This window comes from Erpetoichthys calabaricus, chromosome 4 (genome assembly GCF_900747795.2).
Source record: "Erpetoichthys calabaricus chromosome 4, fErpCal1.3, whole genome shotgun sequence".
Taxonomy (NCBI): Eukaryota; Metazoa; Chordata; class Cladistia; order Polypteriformes; family Polypteridae; genus Erpetoichthys; species Erpetoichthys calabaricus.
The window spans coordinates 42,280,003-42,297,367 of NC_041397.2; the positions used below are offsets into that span (position 1 = coordinate 42,280,003).

Here is a 17,365-nt window from a genome sequence, read left to right on the forward strand (position 1 = left end):
ATTGAGCTGTCCTCAAACCCACAATCACTGCCAATGGGGCCATCCATACATCTTCTAAACCCTCTTGTCCAGGGCAGGGATGTGTGGCAGCTGTATCCAATTACAGGGCTCAAGGCAGGAACAACACCTGGGGCCTCATGTATAACGCCGTGCGTAGAACTCACACTATAGCATGGCATAAGCACAAAAGCGGGAATGTGCGTACGCACAGAAAAATCCAGATGCAGGAATCTGTGCGTACGCAAACTTTCATGTTCTTCCACTACATAAATCCCGATCAGCGTGAAAAGTAACGCACATGCCTTCTGTCCTGCCCCAACTCCTCCCAGAATTACGCCTCTTTGAATATGCAAATCAATATAACTAGCCTTCTGTGAAAAGACAATGGGAAAAGCTCGGGGAAAAATATAAGAATTTCAGTGAATACCAAGTGGAGGCAAAGGAAAAACGTACTATTTGTTGGTTTAAACAGTCGTATATTCATCAAAAGAAAGTTGATCGAGTGACATAGTGTCGGAGAAACTCGAAAGCTCAAGTTCACAAAGTTGCACAGTGCCCGAAATAAAAAAGAAGTTGTCACATATCAAAGTCGGCGTGAAAAGGCGACTCGTAGCGGACCGTCTGAGTATCATATGAAAGCTTATTAGGGTTCAGAGAAATAAAATAGGCACACATTGGGAAAAAAGCACGAAATGTCAACTTTAATCTTGAAATTTCCACTTTAATCACATAGTTTATTCAGTCATTAAAGTAGAACATCATAAACTTCATCTTAAAATCATTTATTTTACTAGTTTCTCAAAACCCATCGTAACTAAAGTAGCACGTTAAATGCTTTGTTCTGTGTTTGATCTTCTATGTGCTCTATGTGTGTAAATCACTACGTGCTTCCGTTCTTTCTCTTTCTCCGACAGGACACAGAATCCATTACATTCGTGATATTACAGCTCTCTGAATAATTAAAATACTGAGATGTATATGTGATATCTTTTTCATGATGATAGGAATGAAAGCATGTTACTAAACATGGGAACATGGTGGTGCAGTGATTATTCATATCTCATGCAAGAGGCTTGCTGCGCCATGCGCGACCTTCGATGAAATAATTTATTACAGAAGTACTGTCTCTTTCATGTGTACTAACCTCCAATTCCTGTCCTTACTTTTCTTTCTCCAAATACCCAATCGGCACACAATCAGCTCTGTAATAGACGTTAAGCCATCTGTAAGCTTAGAACGTCGATTCTTCAAAACTTTTAAGGAACATTGAAATATCTTCGTAGTACATGTTTAATTATTCTATCCGTCTATCCTTCCAGTGTCGCGTCAGCACCAGCAATAATACAGCGCAAGGCAGGAGCTATCCGTGAACTAGATAGCTCTGCCGCACCGTGTCCTCATATGTTTAATTATTAACAATACAGATTATTTAAATGAAGTTAAAGTTTTATCTGTATACTATAAGCAACATATTTTGCTGCATTTCATCTTAAAAATGATATTGTCATCATACACGCTTTATAAAGTGGCGCAGGTTGTACAATATTATAACTGTAGTGCAAGTTTACAGTGAGGTAATTGTACTTATAAGTACAAACAGTTCTACAAGGAGCACTTGATGGACTGATTGAGTGCGTTTATAGTTCTTGGGATGAAACTGTTTCTGAAACGCGAGGTCTGTACAGAAAAGGCTTTGACACGTTTTGCCGTGGCTGAGGTAGTGTGTGCTTGAAACTGTATACCGATAATTCTCTTTCCGATCAGCTGCTGCTGTGATTCCCCACTCAGATACAGTGATATAAATACTGCGAGTGGTGCAGTGAGAGTAATATGGAAAAAGATGATCCGCTGTGGAAACCCTTAACGGGAGCAGCTGAAAGAAGAAGAAGATGCAGTGAGCGTAACAATGCTAAAGCAGTTATGGTATTTGGAATACTATGGCTATTCCTTGGACCATTATATTGCTACAGGTTAATTACAATCAGATGCATTACACTAATAAACAATATGCAGTTAGTTTCAGTGTATTTATAAAGCCGCGTCAGGAATGTGGGTCTAAGAAAGAAAGGGTAAGCACACAGTAACAGTAGCACTGCTTTGACGCTGGGTGCCACCAGTCTGCAAAACCGAGCGGAGAAATTGCGTACGCCAGGGTATGAGGCACCGTGGAAATGTGCGTGGCTTTACGCCGAGTTTAGATTTTATACATCGCGATTTGAGTGTGGAAATGTTCGTACGCAACATTTCTATGCGTACGCACCATTTATACATGAGGCCCCTGGACAGGGTACCAGTCCATCATCGGACGAACACACACACACACACGCGCACACACACACACACTCACTAGGCCCAGCTTAACAAAGCCAGTTCACCTAAACTGCAAGTCTTGTGGACTGTGGGAGGAATCTGGAGCACCGGAGTAACCCACATGAATGCCAGACATGGAGAGAACATGCAAACTACACACAGGGAACAGCTGGGACAGCGAGGCACCAAGCAGACCAAAGTTATAAAGAGTAGTTTGTATATTATAAGTAAAGGGAGCGATGATAAGAAGGGGCAACCAACATGGACAATTAAAGCATGTCCTTGATACGGTTTACATATTTGTAGTTAGTAATTCACAAAGGGAAGTTTTTATTCCTGAGCTTTCAACATTTTATCAGTTGTCATCTTCAAAGGCGATATATAGCGAGTGAGGGGTGGTGGTGCAGTGGATCAATAAGGTGGCATTGGGATGGTGTTGGTCATGAAGTCTTTTTTACTATTTAGATGACCTTCTTTTTAAGCTTGTATATGCTGGGTTCATATTCAGATATCTGTTAATGACATTTTCATTTAAGAGCCACGATTCAGGCAGCTAAACAAAACCTTGAGGCCTCTGTCAGCTTTCCTTAACACATTGACTGCTGGACTATTTATTACCTGGATGTTACAGTAAAGGTCTACACATGTATAATAAATAATGAACTCTATCAAAACTCATAAAGAAATGCATTAGAAAGCAACGCTTTTATTATCAACAGTAACTCTGAGAAACTCATAAAATTTAAATAAATTCAATGAAAAATGTAAAGAAACTGCTAATTACTTTAGTTTCACCGGCAAGCCTCCACTTGAATGAGAGTCCTTGAAGCCTAACACCACGCAGAGTGCAGGCTGAGAAGCACAAGGGCCTCAAATAGAAACCTGTTTCTTTGTGCTGTCCACGCTTGTTTCACACAACACATTTAGTAGTCAGTGACCGTTTGTGCTAAGTGAGTGGCGTGATGTCCATGTAGTGCTGCCCTTACAGTCGTGACAACTCAGATGATGAAGAAACGCCTTTGGGGCAGCGATCCGAATCAGTACCAGAGCCTACAGGTTCCACATCATCCAACTGATTGTCACCCTCTCAGTTATCAACAAATATACATCTTGCAACAAGTCTAGTTGTTTCAAATTATCAGCAGTTTTATACCTTTTTCACGACAATGTAACTACAGACGGTCTATTTAGAAAACTGTTTTCCGCAAAACAATATAAAACACTATAGCTATCCACTAGATGGCAGCACTGTATTAGTAATGGAGTTGCGCCAGCAGAGATCGCCAGCATGCTGGTTTGCCTCTATGGTGGCCGTATACTGAGGTATAAGTTACATCGTACATCTCTCCTTAACAGGCACATTGATAGGCTGGTCATGCTGTTTCTTAGGTGGGTTGGTGGGCTTATTTCCCACCTCAGTACCATTCCGCTTTCTCACCTCCTGTTCCTTTTTTGCATCTCTGGCTTCTCATCTTGTTACTAGTTGAGCCCTTGTCCTCAATTACCTCATGAACTGAAGATCGGTTGACTTCTGAAAATGATATGTTATGTGTTAGGCTAACATTTCTGTAACAGGTACAGTATATTATAAAGGTTTATTCTTTGTTTTAATTGCAGTACAAGTGGGTTATGTGTCTTGGTTAGGGTCATATAGTGAGTCCAAAGCAGGAACTGAATAGCCAGCCTTACAGTTTAAAGTCTGTTGTTTTAGCCAAGCCACCACACTACCTGTCTCCGAGAAGATAACTAATGAGTTATGTAATGGGATGTATCCCGGGGCCATTTCTGTAACAGTCTCAGCAGCTACTTCTAGGGTTAATACGGTGCTCTGAAAGTCCATCCATGAGCTCCAACTACCACACTCAGGTCTTTCTGTAATCCTGAGCCTCAGCTTTTATTTAAAGGGCTGTGCAAGCACCAGGTAGCCCATCCTCAAGAAAATGTATCAGAAGTCAATGTATAATACAGAGGACCTGGTTATTGCCATCTATGGAAGTGGCAGACTGTTAAATTACCTGTCCTGTGTTTCATCTTCAATAATGCTGCACCTTGGAATGATTACTCTATTAATATGTAGAACCTACCACCCATAGACCGTGAACCATTTTCTGTCGTGACACTTCTTTAATGTCAGGTAAAATTTGTTTCGGTCCATTAGCACCCACTTCATCCTGCAGTCTCAGTCCCGACTGTGTACCCCACTACAATAAACTGTGTATATGATATTTACTGAAAAGAGAGCAAGGTGTATCTCATACTGGGTGATATGGTTGGCTTAGTTAGCTATAATGATAAGCTTCTTTCATATCTTTAAGATAACTGCAGTTATGTTTGCTAGTTCAAAGTATTGCACTCTAAATATGTAGCAAACTCTAGTAGGTTCACTTGCTCTGTGTGAAGAAATGTGGCTTTGCAGGGAAGATCGACTCCATCATACTGTATTGACAGAATGAAAGATAAAGTAATTGCAGCATTTCACACCCACGCTTCAAACTGTAGGGTCGTCAGTGCCGGAGTAACAGTAAATATGGAAGAGTGATATGTTGCTATCATAGTTTACAGTAGCTCTTCCCCTTCTCCAGGACTGCCATCTGTCTGCTTATCTGAAATCTTAGGTTATTATAATGTAGGCAGAATTAAATGTAAAACAGCCCTGTCAATGTGCATAACCAGAGTAGTGGATGATGCACTTTAAAATTTATAGTATTAAAAAGTTTAAAATAGTAAATCTATGCATCTATCCACCCGGTTTCCAAACCCACTTAACCTGAGTAGCATCAGGTACAAGACAGGAACGCTTCCTGGACATGGTGCCAGACCGTTACAGGCTGAACGCACACACACATAGCGGTCATCACCAGCTCACCTATCCTGCATGTATTTGGACTGTGGGAGCACTGGGAGGAAATGCAAAATCTGTGCATGTTATTGAAAAGAAAAAATTGAGCCGAAACCGTTTCAAGCAGGAACTTTCATTATTTTAATTGAGTTTGATAGAATGTTTATATTACTGTACTAATTTAAAAATTTAAATTAGAAGGAACAGTAACTACCTATAAAAAAGGATGCCCTTTGTTCACTGGACACTTGTTTCCCAACAGAATTTTTGCCAAATTGTCGAATCCCTGGCAGCGACTCTTCCTCGTGGAGTGAGTGTTCACTTTTTTTTCACTCTGGGCTTCTTGTGTTGCTGCAATGACTAGGCACATCTTGCTTCTTGTCCGCCATCTTTGCCCAGTCCATTAGTGAGTTTTCCCTCTCTCGCTGGATCCACAAGTGGCATCTCTTTGGTAGAACGGTCTTTTCCTCCCTGGAGGTAGGTGTCGTCATCCATGTACCTCGAATCTTGCCAGCCATGTACCCTCGTCTGCCAGTGAGCCCCCTGTGCTCTGTGCAACTGGTCATGGCAGCGCTCTCTGTGGATCGTTCCTCACTCTGTGCCATCCAAACACCATCCACTGTCCAGAAGTATATATCTACTTCAGTCTCTGCCTAGATCAATATGGCAGTGGAATAAACAAATGTACACGTCAATGGGCTTGACAAATAATGTAAACACAGGCTAAACAAAAAGTATTGTTGCCAACTATTAAGGAGGACACATATTGCTGTTTGGAAACCAGTGTCCCCAGACATGTTAATTATCAAGCCAGGTAAATACAAACATTTTCCAAGGAAAGAGGCAGTTCTGTTATCACAATATTATATTGTATCAGTAATGGCACAGTGCACGGTAACATGCAGTGAATACACTTGACTTGAGCATTCCTAGTTTTCGTCCTCTTTCTCTTTACGTTTACCATTCGTTTGCTCAGAGGTTGATGCGCTTGCTGCTTCCTGAGCAGCTCTTCTTTTCTCCACCCTAGTGGCCTGCACCTTCTCTTCTATCGTTGGCATCTTTTCACGTTAAAACTGATTAAGTCAGTGTTTGTGTTGTAATTACTTTTTCCTTAATTTTTCACTTAAGCTGACACTTAAGTCTTCAATCTTCCTCAAGAATGATTTAAGATATGAAGAGGTAGGGGAAGTGACAGCGAAGGTGGTAGGGAATGAGAACAGCTGTCCGCTGCTGAGAGTTGATTCTGCAATAAAATAAAAAGAGAAATAATCTTGGAGGTCAATAATCACCCCGAAAGCGGATAGTAGACGTCACGTAGTATATGTGTACCAAATTTCAGGTCAGTAGTTCAAACGGTTTGCGAGCTACAGGTGATTTAAAATCCTGGACAGACAAATGGACAGCCACGGTAGTGTGTTATATAAGATGTATGTTTAAGCAGTTCAGACTTCAAAGCAGGGGACTCTTTGGCAAGATAGTTAAATACTGTATCTGTGTCCTGTAGATCGCCATCACAATAACCAGTAACAGGATTATTCAGCACATTTGCAGTTTAATTTATCACCATGCCAGACTGATCTTCAAAGCAGGTGACTTTTATGCAGCAGACGCATCACCAATGCCCTATAACAGCATTATTCAGAAACTTTGCCTAACAGAAAAAAAATCACCCATTGTGCAAAACATGTTCCTCTCTGACATGTACAAGAGGTTAATTTAACCTTTTAACATTAAAAATCAGCTTCTGGAGTCAGAAAATCAAGATTTTTTGCAACATAGAAACTGAAAATGAAACTGTGCTTGCTTTAAAAATTCATAGCAGTCTCTAATTGTATGCTGAAAAATGCAAATGGCAACAGAAACCTTATTGTAGTGTTCACAAGGGTTTGCTTTACTCACCTGAGCCCCTTTGGTCAGACACGAGTGTGTCCCATCCCAGTTAGTTCCTAATGAGCACAGATGTATGATATCAGCTTAAACAAATGGTGAAACTCAAAACACAAGAATAATTTGGTAAACCGACCAAAAATCTACTTCTTTGTCCATTTTAGATTGTTAGATTGGTGACCGTGGGTTCCATTTTAAAACCATCACTTTCCTTTAATCATTCCACAGTGGTGTTGCTTTGTGGCTTGGTGCACTTTTCTGCTGTAAAACTTGATTCTCAGATGATTACACAGATGAACGACAATGTTCACGTATCCAGTGAGATTAAGAGTTTACTTTTCCTCTTTAATGAAACCTGATGGACATCATGAAAACATTCTCCATACCAACAACTGCCACAAATCAGTTAACCTCTGGAAAAGGCTTTTAAGTTTTGGAGGATTTTTAACCATTGACTGGTCCTTCCATCAGTGTAAAACCGTATGAATCAGGCTTCATTAGGCAAGTGATGTTGTTCGAGTCCTCCAGGGTTTGTATTTTGTAGTCTATTGCACGCACACTGTCATGACGTTCATTGCCAAGAGATCACTTCTGTTCAGTCTCTGGTTGCCTTATCTCCATCTTGAGAAAATATAATATGTTGTACTGCTATATATGTGTTGTAACTTTTTAGTGTATTATGCTATGTTATTTTGCACACATTTTGTTATCCTCTGTTGGCTGCCATTGGTTGAACATTTTCTGGATAGCGTCCAGATCTTGATAAATTTATTATGCTGTTACAGATGATACTGTCATGCCGTCACACTGGCTATCTTATGTTATAAATCACATATTTACTCTCTCTCTCTGAATGGCAATTGCACACAATTCCTTTGTATACTGACTTACTACCTGCAAAAATGGTGAAAATGTTCTATTTGTTTGGCTACATTTGAAAAGGTTCTAATATGTGTAAGATGGACTACCATACGGGTGCAGTGGTTACTGCTATTGCTTCATGGATCCTGGTTTGAATCCCATGCCTGGTTGTTGTCAGTGTGATGTTTGAACATCCTCGCCGTGCCTCCATTTTTTTTCCATGTTTAGATTCCACATTCTCAAAGATGTGCAGGTTAGGCTTATTGGCAGATTCTAAGTGGCCTTCTATTGGTGTGTGCTGTAATAACTAGGAGGTGCCATTGAGCCCCGAACACAACACACAAACCACTTCAGACACAGTTCCAGGGTCAAATAACATTATTTTATTAAATAACAATTCCACAATAATGCACCGTAAAAGTACTTTCCTGCCTATTCCACTCCTTGTTAGCCCTCTTCATACTGACTGTGACTCCCCAAGTGAAATTAATCATCTCCTTTTATATTGGACCCAGGAGTTCTTCCAGTGCCAAAGTATAGCACATCAAAAGTACTTCCAGGTCATGCAAAAAACATGGAGGTGCACTCCTCACTTGGGCGGCACCCAAGGACCCCCAACAGGGTTGTGGTGCCTATGCACTGGGACCCATCCTGAGGAGCATTCCCACCTGTTGTACGGGGAATGAACTGTTCTTGATATCCAATCTCACCCAATTCATTAAACTGTTCTTTCAGTCTGAGTAAGATAAGGATTGAAAACCATCCTGGCCCGGAGGTTACACATCCATCCACTTCCATCCATACTGGGAATTACCCATCCATCCCCTATGGCACTTACAGAGCATAAGTGCACACTGTGATGCCCTGTCCAAGACTCATTACTTTCCTGTGCCCTGTGCCACCGACACTCTGAATTAGATGAAGCAGGTTGGAATACATTATATGTGTTATGTTCATTGGTAACTGTATATTGTCCTGGTGTGAATGAGTAAAGGTGTATCTATATATGGCTGAATGAATTTGTGAATGAAATGATTTACCCAAGGCTACCAGATTATGCAGCATCTCCTCATGACCCTTAACTCCATCCTCTAGCCTGCTTACTCGTTTGCTCTTGTCTATGAAATACTGTGCATGGGGGCAAATTCCAGTGTTACTACTGAATGTAATGTGCCGCTATTGAAACTGTTTAAAAGCAAGGGACTTGACCCGACTCCATTCCATCTGCTTGTTAGCTCAGGATGCATTAATAAAGTGGGCAGGCATAACCAGCTATCCAGTTATCCAGTTAAGAGTTACTGGCTAATCATAACAGGACTTACCCCAGAGCGAAAACCACCCAGAAATGGTGAGGCAAGACAACTGCAGGGCCTGACAAGTATATGCACTTTGAAAATGAATTGCAACAGATGAGCTTTACTACAGTGGGATTTTACTACATGATTGAAAGTATGTGAGTAGCAGAGGTTGCAGCCGTAGTGTTGGCTTGTCACTTATTATTACTGTTATTTATTCCCAAACAGCAACTCTCTTGGGCACAAGCAGCACTTCTAGGGCATTTGCTTAAGTGTATACCTTTCTTTAGGCTCTGGTCTTGGTTAAGAGGTAGGTCATGTTGTGGTGAAAACAAAAGAATGAAATTGTGACATTCTGTCACGTTGTTAACCTGGCTGCAATCTTAACATTCATTCATAGCATTTTTAATGGTATCATCATAGGATCAGGCTCATAAGTCTTTCCAGATGTGATGTTTTTGTTTTTATTATCAAATGGTAATGAATATAATGATATGTGGTGTTGTATTGTCATTTTAAAAAGACCTTTTGCTATCTAAAAAACCTTGATAAGAACAGCAAGTGGAAGAAAAAAAGTGTCACTGCAGAATCATTCAAATTTTCTCTTTCCATTAAAGTAGTTGTATGGAACTTGCACAAGTACATTTGGAAACAAAGTCCTTCAATAAACCTCAAAATCAAAACAGAAAAAAAAGATTTTATGAGACAATCACACCTCCAGTGCCCTGGGTTTGAATCCTGGCCTGGTCACGGTCTTTGTGGACTTGGCATGTTCTTCAGTTATCTTTGTATCTAGTCCAAGGTTGATGCCTACCTTGCTGCCACCACAAAGGCCTTGATTTCCCACAGCCCTAATCTGTGTTAAGCAGGTTTGACAATGTTATATCGTCTTACATTATTTTATCCTGTGTTGGGCTATATGCCCTCGCCTCCATAAGTTTTTGTCTGGATATTCCTAGTCAATGCGTGCAAGTTATGTTAATTTGGCTACATTTACATTACCAGGCTTATGTGACTGAAATCTGATTTCTTGTTTTAATTTGACACAAGTCTGATGTATTCAGGGCTGTGTGAACACAGAAATCCCATCTTTTCAAATCAGATTTAAGTCACTTTCATATGGTCCTGGATCTTATACATATCTGATTCATGGCTGTGCAACATGAATGAGAACAGTCCGATTGAATTTTCATGTTTTTTTGCCTATACGCATGGGCAGGGCACTGTCGTCATCAGCCAGCACCATCAGAATGACAAAACAAAAATTAAGGAGAAGTACAGCTATAGCAAAAGTCACGGTCTCACCATTACTGGCTCCTTCCTCATACCCACACATCTCTTGGTGCAACAATGCCGGCAATAGCTGCGAAAACAGAAGTTAGCCGTCTGGCTTTTTTTCACCTTCTCGACCTAATCATGTATAGCTGATAAACAGTTTGCTGTTCTCCAGAGCAAAATGCAGTGCCTTCATTTTGTCACTTTTAATACCACGAGCCATCTTACAAATATAATTTTTTTTGCTGTTGGTTATGCATATAAACATATCAATGTGTGCATGTGTGCCGTTTCAGAGGACAGATGCATTCACAATACAGTACTTACGAATGTGAACAGACAAGATTGGCTAATCTAATCTGAGCAAGAAATCGGAATGGGCAATGAGGATGTGTATGTGTGCATGTTAATGTGTTCTCTAAAGGACTGAGGCCCTGTCCACATTTGGTTCCTGTCTTGCGCCAGGGTGGGATCCAGCCTCAGCAATCCTAAACTGAGTGGACAAAATAAGTCAAAATTAAAAAAAATTCAATATCACTGGGTTGTCTCCATATGATGACAAAAATAAATGATTACTTTCTCTTGGGTTGCTTAGAGGTGTAAAATGGCCTGCTTGCCATCTTTAGCATCTATGGTAATACTGATGAGCTTCAACAATTTATCAGCCTCGACATGTCCATCGGTAAAGTGCAACGGCTTAAGTGTACAAGTGTGTTGCCAACTGTAATTACAATATTTGAAACGTTTTCCAGGAACTCCCTGCTCTTGCATCTTTATGACCTCATAATGCTGCCATTCGTGCTAAAGTCAACAGAGCTGCTTGTCACATCATGGCCTCACTTGTGACGGCTCTGCAAGATTGTTTTGCAGTGTGTTTTATTTGTTTCTTCTTACTTCTTTGGTGTCATAATCCATAAAGCCTAGCAATAAATTGTGCAAGTGTGTGGCAAACAAGGGTGAAGTAACTGAAATCTCAGCCTCTTGCATGAGTGCTAACTTGGTAAATCTTCCTATATTTACATGAAATTAAAATATCTGGAAAGTTTTTTTTTTTCCTTTGGACAAACTTAAAGAACAAATTTCTGTCTTAGCTGACACATTAATTACTGACGTGAATGAATGTATTTTTTTGGCCAGCTCTGTTCCCGCTGTCAGTTGTACAGTAAGTAGGATGCCACAGCAGTATAAATGAGGAGCACTGAAAAATCAATGTAAATTATTCTAATTTTAATCCAGCTGCATAATAAATTTAGATGAGTTTTTTTCTGATTTTGTACATGTATTTAAGTTGAATTCCACACATACATCCAGCTGTCTATCTGTCCAAGACAGTATCATAGGAGACCAGGGCCTAAATTGACAGCATCAATAACACGGCGCGCACCGACCATCTGTGAAACACCCAATGTTCATAATGCAGCTCACTGCATCTTCTATTTGGGTCCTACATGGATATCTCTACCTGTGTTGCTTCCCCAGTGTCACCATGCTGAACACGGCATTTTAATTCATTGCATGTTCTTTAATTAAATGTATCCTGCCAGGATGGGCTCTTCTCCCTGTGACCCTTATGCATTGGCTTCCAGGTTTCAGAAAATGAATGAATGAATGAATGGAGGAGTTACGTGTAATCTCTAGAACAAAGAGAACAAGCAAAGATAACATGGCTTTAATGCCAGTCCTGCACACTTTGGGTCATTGTGAGTACAATTAGTGGAACCACAACAGTAATTTTAATCCCTTGCAGTAACAAATTTAGAGGAGTGCATCTTCAGCTATGGGACTAGTGGGATTGTGTTTAAACAATCCTTGCGCCCAGCTCTGTGTGACTGTTTTATGAGTCTTACAGAAAGTAGCCATCCATCTGCTTTCTACACCAGTTTTTAGTTGGCTAGCACTGTGTGTGTTAGGGTTCTCATTTTTTGAAATACAGTGAATTGCCAAATATGAATTTTAGTGTTAGGGTTGGACGGTGGCAGACTGATTACAGCAGTTGGAGGCCTGAATTGAGATGTCTGGCTGGGGTCAGATTTATAAAACCTGTGTACACCCAATAAAAGCTTTGAAGTGTGCTTACACAGTTTTCCACGCTAAAATTATTGGGATTTATAAAAGAAAACTTGTGTATATTTACAGCAACTCTGACCTATGCATATGTAACATTTTGGAGACACTGACAAATGGTAACAACCTTGGTCAGGTAGGGAGATGCAGCTGTGCATTAACAATCCAAATATAATAAACCTCAAAAACACTAAATGTGATGTACAAACTGTATTTTAGCTGTATTTTTGAGAGGGCTGTGCATTTGCACTGAACAACGTTTTTGGTTTTTCATCAGTTGTTATGACAGGTTAGGAAGAGCTCAACCAAGCTTCAACTCTATCATGCTTGCTGCGCTGGAAGCCGTTAACTGACTGGTGAGGCACTACATTCAGATTTTGTTTGATGTGGGTGTATGTGCATAAAACATAACATGTCTTTGCCAACTTTAAAAGGCAGTTTGCAGCAATGTCCACTTCTCTTAACATAATCCAAACACTTTACTGCACTCATGTTGCAATGTGGAGAACCTACCGAGAATGAGGAACCGTAAGCAGTGAATTTGCAATAATGCACATGTCATACAGCATGTGATGTCAAGGTGAGACTTGGTGCCTGGGTCAATCCATGATTCAGTTATTTTGAGGTCAAGTAGCTTTGACAGAAGTGATGGTCCTGAGCATGGTGGCTGGCTTTTTGGTAAGGTACCTGGCTGAAACCTCAGTTTTTCATATGGCCTGTACTATTCATTGTAGCTGCAGTCATGTCATTACATGTGGCAAGTAAAGGTGGCTACCCGCTCAGACACTGGCACCTTACACCTTTCCCTGACTCCCCAAACACAGAAGATAATGTCGTACATTACTTGTGCACTCAGCTGCAGAGGACAGCTAGATACTCTTGAACACATGTGGTGAGGTCTTGATGTATTAGGTGGGAGGCTGCTCTACCAGTCAGTGAAGTTTTGTAGCATTGTGAGTGAATATGCATCAGGTTGATTAGCAAAGTCCATGTATGGTCATCTGCGGTGGGTTGGCACCCTGCCCGGGATTGGTTCCCTGCCGTGTGCCCTGTGTTGGCTGGGATTGGCTCCAGCAGACCCCCGTGACCCTGTGTTCGGATTCAGCGGGTTGGAAAATGGATGGATGTATGGTCATTTCAGGATGCTAGTCTGAGGCACACATTTATAAGATGATTGTGATTTACAAAAGTAAATTGTGTAGAAATGTACATATGACAGGTTTTAGAAATCTGATTTTTTTTTGGCATAGGCATTTTCCAGTTTTTTGGCATATGTATATTTTCACATGCAAAGTTTTATAAATGAGACCCCTGGTTATTTTCCATGCAAGGTTAAACAGCAACTCTAAACTGACTATATATGGGTGAGTGTGCCCTGCATTAGACTGGCACCTACTCCAAAACTGACTCCTTGCAACTGAAGCTACCGAGATAATCACTGGCATTGCTGTTAAGTTAAGGCAATTTAACTAATGAAGGAATTAATGGATAGAAATTTGAGAGCTCGTGATCATGAAAAGAAAGAACTGCTAACATCTGCCTTGCTAATCTTTTCAAGAAGAAACACTTCTTTCAGACAAAATGATAAAAATTGCCTCTTTTTCTGTTCTTTCACCACATAAAAATGTCAGCCAGCAATGTCTGAAATGCTTTGTTGACATTGTTTTGAGTTTCATCTCTGTGTGAATGAAATCCAAATGACCCTTAAACTACTTCTGTCAGTTACTGAGCTGGCCGCCTGATGATTTCAAATAGTGTCTGATGCCAGCAAAGATTTTTACTGGGCAAACATGAAGGCTGGACGGCTTCATTTTTTGTTATCATCACAGTCCCTTTTCTATTTGCGCATTATGTTGTAGTTGCAGAAGCAGATGTCTGTTTCAAGACATTTCAATTCCTTTTCACTCTTTCCAATCCTCCCTTTTTAACCCTCAGGGTTTGGATTTTAAAAGATGCTACAGACAGGGGTTCTTGGATGTAGCTTTAATTTTAAATGTATCTGATTTACTTTGAACATTTTTGGATTATAAAGAAGAGTACTTTATATTTTAGAACAAGAGATACATTTATTTCCATTTTTTACATGTATTTAAGTTGAATTCTATGCATTCAGTAATCACTGTGCTAGGTAATTTAGATAGTTTACAAAAATATTTGTCTATAATAGTGTGTCAATAGAAAACATATTTTAGTGTTCTAAAGAATCTGTCTGTAAAAAGTATACAATACAATAAGATATCTGAATGTCCTTAAAGAAAGAAACTAACATAGCAATGGATGACTTTCCAAGCTAAAACAAACGTGAGATTGTTGGTAGTGTACAGCCCAGTGCTCGATTAAACAAATACAGTATATCAAACGGGTGCTAACAATCAGTGCTATAATGTGTATGTTGAACCAAAGTGGTGAATTGAAACAGAAACAGCTGTGTAGAGAGAATAAAACTGAGCAAAGATTAACCAAACCAAAGGTGAGGTTGCAGTAGATGTTCCAGTTTATCCAACAAATCACATCATTTATAGCCATAAGACACAAGGTGGTCATCCTGCATCATCATGGTCACTCCCATGTAGAAATTTCACAACAAACAGGCATTTCCCGCTATGCTATTCAAGCTCTACTGCAGAAGCACAAAAAACAGACAAGTTTGAGAACCAGAAACTTAAGTTTCAGTTTTGGAAACTAAGTGCAGCAAACTAGAAATAATTCAAACTTACTGTTCTTCCCTTTGAAGTTGTGAGATGCATAACAGTGCGATCAGCTCAGAACTGGCAGAAACCACTAGGACCTTCATGTACCCATCTACAGTTGCAGAAGTCTTCTCAAAAATGAAGAGTTGCAACCAAAAAGTCCTTCCTTCGAGGTGGAAATAAAATGAATCAACTGCACATGAAAAAAACATGTGGAAAAATGACAGCAGCTCATGTATGAATTTTGCATACAACAGAAAGCAGTTTGTCCATCAAAGAGCTGGAAAATGGTCCATGTATAAATATCTACATGCAAAAGTGAAGCATGGTGAAGGTTCTCTGCAGATGTGAGTCAGCATTTCCACAAACAGAGTGGGTGACTTGATCAAAATCTGTAGTCACTTAAGTGCTGAAAAGTGCAGGCTGTTCATATCCATTGTGCGGTACCATTATGGAGGGATCTAACTGGTCCCAACTTTATCCTGAAGTATGACAGTGACTCCAAACACAGCCAAAAAGTCATAAAAAATAACTGTGGCCAAGAGGAACAGGGAATCATGCAACAGATGGTATGGCCATTACAGAACCCTGATGTCAACATCAGAAGCAAGAGACAGAAGCACGCAAGACAGCCAAAGTCTGCACTGGAGCTGTGTTTTCTTGAGCTATAGAATCAAGCTGACCCTGCTCGCAGTCTTACGTCACCAAAAGTTGTATTGTGTTTTGGGGATACCTCTCCTTGAAGCATAAATCTTCTTTTTATCAAATGCACAGATCATTTTCCTATAAACTCACAATTATGTGTTACACCTCTGTCATTTCTCTCGTTTCCCTGTTGTTACATTTATAACACTGCGGTACACTACCTTCAGACTTAACCCAGGTATGACTGTCACTGTAACTTCTCTGTCAGTAGTGTTCACTCTCTATCACCAATGATCTACCTAGCTGTGAAAAGAACTCTGTTTCCCAACCCTCGGTGGTATAATAGAGAAAATAACATATAATCAGGAAAGCTGGATTAATAAGTTTTAATCTTTAAATATTATAGTTAGTGTCATAAGCCAAGGCAAATCAAATGTGGCAATCCTAACCATTCAATCAAATATGTTAAGTTCTCCAGCAGGCTACTTCCTTTCAGAAACTACATGCAAATGTACTAAATGTGCTAACACTAAATATTGATGTCATTTTGGTTTCTTCTGTTTACTGTACATTGTAGGGAGTGTATTACTTAAAAGAAACCATTCATGGCATTATTTTTGAGAGCATTCCTTCTTTATAGTATTTTTCCACCAGTGCCTAAGGTTTTGCACAGTACTGCACATCCATCCATTGTCTGTCCTTTGTCCATCTCGCTTTTTTTAGAAAACAGTATCATTAAACTCCATGGTCTCTTGACAGCTTCAGGAGCAAAGCAGGCACCAACCATTAATGAAACACCCAATGTTCAAAATGCAGTTTATTGCGTCATCTGCTCTATCCCATCTATTTGGGTCCTAAAAGGACAATTCAACCTGAATAGCCTCGCCAGTCTCACTATGCTGAATCAGTCAATGTAATTCATTTCCTGTTTTTTAATTAAATGTATGCTGCAAGGAGAGGCTCCTTTCTCCTGTGACCCTACTGCATGGACGAATGTTTCAGAAAATGAATAAATGAATGAATGTCAATTTATCTGTTGGAACAAATAGGACAAGCAGATGTAATCATAGCTATCATGCCAGTCCTGTCCACTCTGGGTCATCATGAACACAATTGTTAGAATCACAATAGTGATCTAGTACCAAAAGATCCATATTAATTATTCTGCTGGTTCTAATTTCATGGAGTAATAAATATAGAGGAGGACTTTTACAGTTGTGTGTATACAACTGCTTTATTGGTCTTACAGCAATTTGTCTTCTGCGCCCATTTTTGACTGATCAGTATTGTGGGAGAGACCAGACTTGATCCTGGGATCTAGGAAGACGTGGCCTAAAACAGTTCAGGATCTCTGCTTATTACAGAAACGCATCCTGAAACTGGAATCCTACATGAACATCAGGGGACAATACCAGCTTCACACAGACAGAATCTTAATAAGTGCTCCGAACTTGGATATGGTGCTTTCTGTTACAACAGTCTTTCTTATATTAATTCAG

At 40.0% G+C, this 17,365-nt stretch overlaps 1 protein-coding gene across 1 annotated transcript in view; it reads left to right on the top strand.

Moving 5' to 3' along the window:
- The window catches only part of LOC114649974 (cGMP-dependent 3',5'-cyclic phosphodiesterase), a 736,214-nt gene that overhangs the window by 168,454 nt on the left and 550,395 nt on the right, over window positions 1–17,365 (top strand). The window lies entirely within an intron of this gene.